The sequence below is a fragment of the Stegostoma tigrinum genome, chromosome 1 (genome assembly GCF_030684315.1).
Source record: "Stegostoma tigrinum isolate sSteTig4 chromosome 1, sSteTig4.hap1, whole genome shotgun sequence".
Classification (NCBI taxonomy): domain Eukaryota; kingdom Metazoa; phylum Chordata; class Chondrichthyes; order Orectolobiformes; family Stegostomatidae; genus Stegostoma; species Stegostoma tigrinum.
The window spans coordinates 49,428,621-49,438,606 of NC_081354.1; positions in this window are offsets into that span (position 1 = coordinate 49,428,621).

A 9,986-nucleotide genomic window follows, 5' to 3' on the forward strand; every position below is an offset into this window, starting at 1 on the left:
AATATCGTCATCAGCAATATTGACTTCTTCAGCAACACTGTGAGACTCCACTTCCTTACCTGCAGAGACATCTCCTCTTGGTGGCTGGTCCAAATCCCCCTCTACTAAGTTCTCACTCTGTCATTGAACCAGATTGCACAGGAAGAGGGAAATAATGAGCAAACAATCTATTCTGAAGACCCAATTTGACTAGTGCTGGTGTGCTCCTCCTGAGCTGTCCAGGCAACAAAGATACTTACTCAAAAAATTCACTATGTGTTTAATAATGGCCTCAAATGCATGGGAGGTATGGAAGCATTGTTCTGCAACAGGCCAAATGTCTTTCACTTGGGTCAGTGGCCATTCTTTCTGGTACACTCCTTCACTCATGTTCCAGCCATGGAGATGATGCAAGGTGGAGAAAAAACATTCTCAAAACCTGGGAGTTGTGCAGAATGTAAGCATTGTGATAGTTTCTTGGATAGAGGGTGGGCAACTTCAGGTTTTGGAGTCTGTGTCACAAACAGGCTGAACGTTGAGGAAGTTAAATCACTTCCTGTTCTTGAACATGACTGGATGATGCCATGAAGCTCTGAGTGCAACATGTGTGTAGCTGACGGCCTTTTGTACCTGAAGGAATCCAGCGATGGCCGCAGATTTCATTGTTCGAACACCTTGGCTCTCTGCATTGATATTAATCTGGACAAATTGTACTGCTTTCCTGGAAATGATACTGATAAATTCTCAAACGTATTTCTGAATTGTCATTTGGGAGATGCCATATTTGTTGCCTACTCATGTTTGAAAGTAGCCATGGCCAGAAATTTTGATACCGCTGTAATCTTCAACACCATAAGCATTTCACTTCCTCCTAAGCTGACTGACCGATTTTAAAATAAGTGACAAAATTCCCCAAATTACCTGATTTTCAGACCTGGGTTGATGGAAAACATGGGTCAGGTTTCTGTACTTAAGAAGACTCAAGCTACAAATAAAGTTATAAACCATCAGCATATAAAAATACAAGAATTATGAATTAAAAGTTACAGCTTACAACAACTGCTAAAGGAAAGATGAACTGGATTTTGACTAAAGAGAACAGAGCTCCTGTTCTGGTAGAGATCACACCACTTCTCTTTCTCTATCTTCTTCCCAGCCCCAAACTATTCAATTACCTGAGAAACATTGTGGGCCGAAGGATTGTACTGTGTTGGAACTGTTCTATGTTCTCTGCAACCAATCACATAGTTGTTGGCAGGCAAATGGCTTTTGTCATTGATATCTCCATGGACCAATCAACTTGTCTGCAAATACTTCAATTACTGCTTGATTCAAACAGCATTTTACGTGATGCTTGCCATAAGTGTGAGGTTATTTGCTTTTCAGAATGTGTATAAATCCTTTAAAATATTTCAGCATACAATTTTAAAAAGCACAAAAACAAAAAAGACATGGTCCTTACATGAGAGATAAACATAAATAATAGCCGAGTATTTCTTCTCTGAACTCACAAATAGTATTTTGCAGGATTTGCTTTGATTCCCTCAGTAAAGTGTGTTTGTGCTGTGCAGCAACATGTGGAAACAGATCTGAGGCTCCTTCCATTTGTATTGTACATTCTCTGACAAACCGTCTTTTGGAAATTGCATCTAACTTCTCATTTGACTCTTTTATCCTCTAACCTCTCCTTCCGAATATATTTTCTAACATTGCTTTTGAGGTCTCATTCCTTTCCTATGGCCTTCCTTCTGTCCTTTCTTAATTTCCTGTTGTAAATATCAGCCTTTCCACTATTTCCCTGGATGGTCCATCTCTTCCCATTCTCATTGAAATTCCCAGGCTCAGTCTTACCCTTGCAACCTTCCTTCCATTTGGTTCCACTCTTCCTTCTCCTTCCCCATCTTATCTCATTATACACCCTTACTTTGCAGCTCCCACCCTTCATTGTCCTGATTGCCTATACGTTGCTTGTAGGCTGCATCCTAGTTTTCTCCCCCCATTCTCGAGGATACTTGCACTGTCCCCAGTAGCCATGTCTTTAAGTTTCATTTCTTCCCTCTTCTTTAAAGTCAGCCCATCTTTCTAGCCACATTTTCAGTTATTTCCGCTTTTGAATTGATTCACCATTGTCAGTTATTTCCCCATTTAAGGTATTTAACCTTGAAGTTAAGCCAAGCTTGCCTAGTCCAGTCAGATTTGCTGGAATCAGCCAGAGTGACTTCCTTTTTTGGGCAGAGTAATGGGTCTGGTCAGCCTTCACCTCAGAATAATAAGTGTTTAAGTACAAAATAAGGCATATTGCATGTGGGATTGAGACTTCTCATGAGCTGATCAATGTGAAGAGGCTACAGTCCTTCCAATGTAAGCATCTGCGCGAAGAGATTGCTTTTTTTAATGAAGGTGTCACTTTAGTGAACATATTATACTGACCAGACCTTGGAAGAAGTAGTTTATCCACCAAGTGTGCACCATGTATTTATAGGTAGACTACAGAGGTTTAAAACATCAGCTCACCACCACCTACTCAAGGCAATTAGGGGCAAACAATAAATGCTGGCCATCCAAAGACACACACATCTCATGATTGAAAAACAAAAAAAGTCAGGCTTATGAAAATATGTGTTTCGCATTTTTAGCTGACAAGTTTGCATTCATGAACATAATTCCAGGGGACTGAGGTGTTAATGAATGGTAATTTTTATGGAATGGTAATGAATGCAAAACCATCACAGTCAAGAATCACAACCAATCTAAAACTCTTTGAGCACTAAATAGCAAAGCTTCAAAGTGCCATCAGGAAACTGTATTTTTGCCTCCTGCCTAATTAAGTTCCCCTACCAAGCCTTCAAAAATACAATATGGGCCCAGAAGATAGCCCCTCCTTCTCAAAGCCTCTCCCCTCTAAGCCATCCCTAATGTTAGATAATTCCCACTTGAAATTAATTACTTCAGGCTCCCCACTTCTTTTTGAATACACCATTATTCTAGATTCTTAAATGGCATCCATCCAACTTTTGTGTCAAATACTAACATCAATCCTTAAAATGAAAGACAAAACATTAATATTAGTTAACATGATTTGTGTTTTAAATAAAACATTTGTTGGAATAGCAATAAATGCTAAAAAAAATTAGGCACATTAAAGTTGCATATTGTATTGAGAAGTTGAGCACCTCCAGCCTATTTAACAGATTGTTTTCTGTATTTCACTGCTCCTCAGTGTGAACACTACATTATACTTAACATGCTGATATCAAAAGGTTAAAAACTTCCGCTGGATGTGGATTACTGACTTCAAACAAATTAAGCAAGCATCTGGCAAACATTGCTACACAAGAATAGACATATTCTTTGCTTTTAAAATATGGAAGGGGTGTGTCACCCAGTAAAGATACTAATTGTTACTGTGCATATGGTATGAACATAGAATGCCTTTAAAATTTCTTTGCTCAGATTGGAAATGGTTTTGTGAAATAGGTTTCTTATTTTAGTAACTTAATAGTAACTACAGTCAAGCAAAATTATATTTCGAACATTGAAAAAAATCTTGCCAACTGATGATAAAACCTTAAATGAATCATGGAAAATGTTACAAGAACAGTAGGACATTCAACCCATCATACTGATATTAGCTCTCTGCATGTGCATCATCACGTACTCTCACTCCACTTAGAAACCTACAATTTTATTTCTCAGATAATTATCCCATTTCTTTTTCAAAGCCAGAATTGAATCAGCCTTTACTACACTTGCAGGAAATGCATTCTAGATCCTAACACTGCATGTTGGAGCTTATACACCTGGAGTGCAAGTACACATTGAACTCCTGGTATTTGCAGTGAAAACATCCTCCTCAAAGAGCACCACCACGTGACAGCAACAAAGCACTTGCATTGACCCAGCATGAATAAAAAGGTGCTTAAAATCCTTTACCCCTGTAAGAAGACATTCCACATGCTACAAACTGATGACAGCTGCACTTCTTGATGGTACACGTCCTGCTTGACTGCAGTTGGTCATGGAGTCCCAAATTTGTATGGAAAATCTGGGAAATTCTCAACTGCAACAGGGAAGGTATGGTCATTATTCCACAATTATAACATGAAGAACAGCTTAAATTGTGACTGTGTCCATCTTTCCCAGGAGATTCATTCCTGGGGTAGTATCACACCTACTCACACTGCATCAGCTGAAGCTATTGAAAGGATTGTTAACCTTGAAATTGAGCTATAATTGCTTTCCCAGCCATTCAAATAAAAAAAAGGTACTGTGTAAAGAACTTTTTCCTGATGCTGTCATTGTGACTTTTGCCAAAAACCACCAATGGAAACAATTCTCCCTACCTACTCTGTCTAGACTTTCTAATCATTCTGAACACCTCAATCAAATCCCTCCTTAATGTTTTCTCCACAATGAACAGTGCCAGCTTCTCCTAACAAGAATCTATCTACTTCTCCCTTAAAAATATTCAATGGCCACCCCTCCCAATCCACCCCACCACCACCTGCATCCCCACTCCCGCAGAAAGCAAAAAAAAAACTCTGTGCTATAGGAATGACCAATAATCCTGGACTAACTCACAAGAGGAAACATCCTTCCCATAACCATCTTATCAAAGTCATTTGGAACCTTATACCTAGTAACCAAGTCACCCTTGCTCCTCTAAACCCCAGTGGAAACAAAATCAGTTTGTTCACCTCATCTTCAGAGCCAAGCTGCTCATTCCCGGTAGCACATAAACATAATGGTTAGAAGGTCAGGTCAGAGGCTAGGAATCATGTAGCAAATAAATCACCTCCTGACTCCCCAAAGCCTGTCCACTATCTACAAGGCATAAGTCAGGAGTGTGATAGAATACTCCCAAATTGCCTGGATGGGTGCAGCTCCAAAAGCACTAAAAAAGTTCAACACGATCCAAGACAAAGCAGCCCACTTGATTGGCACCACACCCACTCCCTCTACCACCAACACTCATTAGCAGCAGCAGTGTGTATATTATCTACAAGATACACCACTGATGTTCACCAAGGCTTTTTAAACAGTACCTTCCAAACCCATGACCACTCCTATCTGCAAGGACAAGGGAAACAAATACTTGGGAACATTACCAACTGGAGGCTCCCCTCCAAGACACTCACCATCCTGCTTTGGAAACATATCACCATTCCTTCAGTGTCCCTGGGTCAAAATCCTGGAATTTTCTCCCTAACAGTTTTGAGGGTAGTTAAAGCTATTCCCTTGTCTGCTATTCCCACTGTCATCACAAAAGTTAAAGATTTCAATAAGTGTGCAAAATTCCCCAATTTACTTATCTCTTAGACACTGAACTTAACAAGAATTACATGCATTACAAATACATGTAAGCAATTATGAACCACTGACATCCAACTCTACTAGTTAAAACTCTAATCCCTTATAAACACCCCTCTGTACATACAAACAGACACAGACAGAAAAAGATGGGTATTATGGGGAAAGGAAAAAAATTGGGAAATCAGTTCAGTGGTCCCTTTTTATAGGATCTGGTCAGAGAATTCTGATCAGAGTGTTACTTTTCTATCTTCTTTTTCTAGGTGCTTTCACTAGTTTGCAGGAGGCACAGGGTGGTTGGATCACACATATAATAGGTCTCTGACTTATGAATTGAAATCACAGCTAAATGTAACTGGAGAAGGAAGAATAAACTGGCTTTCTCCAGTCTTCAGGTTTGGCTGCTGATAATTGAGACAGTTCCTGAACTGGTGAAAACTGATCACTTTTCCCTAGCTTCTTTATAGCTCCAAGCTTCCTGAGAACCAATCACATAATGGTTGACAGGTAGAAGGCCTTTTTCATCGACAACTGGTCACTAGTCTAGTGAATAAAAGAAAGAGAATGCTCCACGGGTTTTCCTATCTGTAATGATGGCATACACCAGCACATTAGTGTAAAAGTTAAAACTGAAACATTCGAAATCTTCAGCAGAAGTGCTGAATGGATGGTCCATTTTTCTTTCTTGAGCATCTTAGATATGAATCTTCTGCTAATTTGATTCAGTCAAGGTAATTTTAAGATGCTAGATACTATGAAGCATATGGGTCCTGTCATATCCTGGCAGTAGCACTGAAGTGCTTTGCTCTAGAACTAACTGCACCTCTAGGAGGCACAGCTATAACATTGGCATCTTCCCTGCAATGTGGAAATTGCCCACTATGTCCTGTCCATAAAAACCAGCACAAATTCAATTTAGCCAATTACCATCCCATGAACCAACCCTGGATTATCAGAAAAGTGACGGAATGTTTCTCATTGGCAGCGATCACAAGATCAACAGCAATAGCCTCCCTCTTGATGTTCAGTTTAGATTCTGCCAGCATCATTCAGTTCCTGACCTTTAGCCAAATATAAGCAACACAACCTAACTCAAAAGGGTGATGGTGACTGTCCTTGACATCAAGATGTCAGCATTTGACTTGATGTGGCAGCAAGAAACCTGAGCAAAACTGCATTGGGGCAAACTGTCCACTTGTTACAGTCATATCTAGTAAAAAAGATGGTTGCAACTGTTGGAGGTCAATCATCTCAGTCACACAATATCGCTGATAAAATTCTTAATGCCTTCATTAATGACTTACTGATGAGGTCAGCAATACGGATGTTCACTGGTGATTGCATTGTCTTTAATATTGTAAGCAATGCCTCAGATGGTAATGCCATTCATGTTCATATGCAACAAGACTTGGGTAATATTCAAGTTTCGGCTTATAAGTGACAAGTAATATCTGTGCCACACAAGCGCCAAGCAATGACCATCTCAAACAAGGGAATCTAACCATCTACACCTGACACTAAATGGCATTACCATTCCTAAGTTGCCTGCTATCAGCATCCTAGAAGTTGAAAATTCTGAGTTAAGTTACTGAAATCCTGACTTCCCAAAACCTAGCCATCATCTATTAGGCACAAGTCAAGAGTGCATAAGTGCAATTCTGACAACACTCAAGATATTCAACACCACTCAGGGCAAAGTAGCCTGCTTGACTGGCATCCTATCTGTGATTTTTGTCATTGTAACGTATTAAAATTCTTTTTTTAAAAAAACTCATTCACAGGATGTGGGTACCAGCATTTATTGCCCAGGGAACAGTTAAGAGTCAGCCACATTACTGTGCATGTGGAGTTACATATAGCCTGAGCACATAAGGATGGCAGTTTCTTTCCCTAAAGGACATTAATGAACTAGATGGGATTTTCCTGACAATCAGTTTCATGGGCATCATTAGTTCCCTTCCTGATTTTTATGAAATTCAAATTCTGCTATCAGCCATGGCAGGCTTTGAACCTAGGTCCCCAAAACATTACCTGGGTCTCTGGACTAATAGTCAAGTGATAAAACAACTAGGTTACCGGATAATTTCACTGGATTTTTACTACAATTGACAGTTGTTGTATGTTGGCAATAGGCCAGCTTTTTAATCATTTTTTTAACGAAGATTTCTCAATCTGAATTTGAATCCATGACTAGTCTAGTCTCATTACCAATATGCCGGCAACTCCCTGATCAAATGGAGATCGAGCTTTTAAGCACAATATATTTTTTAGTTAAAAAAAGGAATATACAGCTAAAGGTGACTGGGGATTAAATTCTTAGCAATATAATTTATTGACTATCAGGAAGGCCTGTGTAAATTCATTTCAGGTTCAAATGACACCCTGAAATGTCACAACTGATGAGTATTAAGGAAACGTCAAAAAAAGAACTTCAAAAACAAGAAATGCATGGCAAACTGAACAGTAATATCCCATGCATTGTCTTAGTTGTTAATGGCAGCAATGTGAACAGTCTGGGTGATGACTTGCTTGTGTTTTCCCCTTTTAAGAGTGCATGACAACAAGGATTAAAAGACAGTTTCAGCACTGGTCTGTGTGAACAAATGAGTAGAGATATGTGCTGTAGGGTCCCAGATGAGAAATCATTGCCTTGCAGATAAAGCAAAGGAAGTCTCTCTTTTCAATTAAAGCCAGAAAACAAATGAAACCCAGTTGAAACGAAACAGGGCAAAGGTCTATCAGCTGACTTGGAAAGCCAAGCATCTCAAAATCAACAAATTGCTTGCCAGCATCAGTGCTACTGGTATCACCCACACAACAGCTACAATATCCTGTCATCTATTCACCTTGAAATTCAGATTGATCCAAATATCTTCTTTATAGCCACCTGTCACTTTGAATTTGTAGGCATGTGTCTTGCTTTATAATTTCTTCTTTTATTGAGTAACTGATAAACTCATTTTTCCTTCAAGAAAGCCTGGTTAAATTGGTTTCTTTAAATGTGTCCACAGGGAAGACAGCTTTTTAATTAACCTCACTTCAAATGACTAAGAAGGTGATTGGTCGATGGGAAGGGTGCAGTGGATAGGTGAGGAAGATGGATGTTAGGTCAGGTCAGGAGGGGAATGGCTGTACATGGGGTAAGGCTGGGGTGGGGGGATTTTAAAGCTGGTGAAGTCAATGTTAATGCCTTTGGGCTGTAAGCTTCCAAGGTGAAATATCAGGTGTTGTTCCTTCAGTTTATGTTTTGTGTCACTTTGACATTGGAGGAGACCAAGGATGGACATGTTGTCAGGGTACTGGGAGGGAGAACTAAAATGGATGGCAACTGGAAGGTCGGGTTAGTTGTTGCAGGCAAAGTGCAGACGATCTGCGAACCAATCCCTGAATCTGCATTCGGTCTCTCTGATATAGAGGAGACCATATTGGGAGCAACGGACACAGTAGATCATGTAGGATGAAATGCAGGTGATTCTCTGCTGGATCTGGAAGGATTTTTTGGGGTCTTAGGCGGAAGTGAGAGGGAAGGTGTGGGGGCAGATGCTGTACCTCTTGCAGTTGCAGGGAAAGGTATGGGATATGGAGGAATTGGTGGGGAATATAGAGCTGACAAGGGAGTCACGGAATGAACAGTCCCTGTGGAAAGTAGACAGGGGTGTGGAGGGAAATATCTTTTTGGTGCTGGCATCTGATGGCAGGTGGAAGAAATGTTGGGGGATGATGCGTTGGATCCAGAGGTTGGTACGTGAGGATGAAGGGGACTCTACCCTTATTGTTGATGGAGGGGGGACGGGGTTTAATGGCAGAAGTGCAGGAAATGGAGGATATGCAGTTGAGAACATTCTTAATTACAGAGAAGGGTAAATTACGGTCCCTAAAGTAAGTGGATATCTGGGATATCCTAGAGTGGAACGCTTCAGCCTGGGAGCAGATGCTGCGGAGACAGCGGAGTTGGCATTTTTGCAGGAGAGTGGGTGAGGAGGTGTAGTCGAGGTAGTTGTGGAAGTCAGTGGGTTTGAAATGGATGTTGGTGGTGAGTTGGTTTCTGGAGATGGAGATGGAGATGTCTACGAAGGGGAGGAAGGTGCCAGAAATAGTCCAGGTGGATTTAAGGGTGGGGTGGAAGGAGTTGACAAAGTTGATGCACTCAATTGTCATTCCTTCACTGATGCTTGATCAAAATCCTGAAGCTCCCTTCCCAACAGTAATGAGCATGTACCTGTACCACAAGGGTTGCAACAGTTCAAGAAGGCAATTGAAAGGAGCACAAGTACTGGCCTTTCCAGTGACACTCATATTCAGTGCAAGAGCAGAAAAAAGATTATCAAACTGATATCTACTAATCTGCATTTGGTGTTTGCTGTCCTACCAGCAGGAATTGTTAAGGGAGAGCTGCCAAATTTAATTCACTACTTCTCCACCTGTAGTTCAGGCAGAAAATAAAACACTTTCACAAAAATGTTATAGATACGTATTGCCAGGATGTACAATAGATTGTGTTTGTTCATGAGTTGAAGAAGAAAATAAATTGTGATAAATGATTGCTGGGCATTAAATGCAAATCAACAAGTGTTCATTACTGAGAGGGCCAGTTGCTTTTATGTCCTCAGTTTCAAACTGAGTGGCTTTAAGGAATGCATTACATCAATTATTTATTTTCCTTTCACTACTGCCAGAAAAAACATTTAAACCGGCGG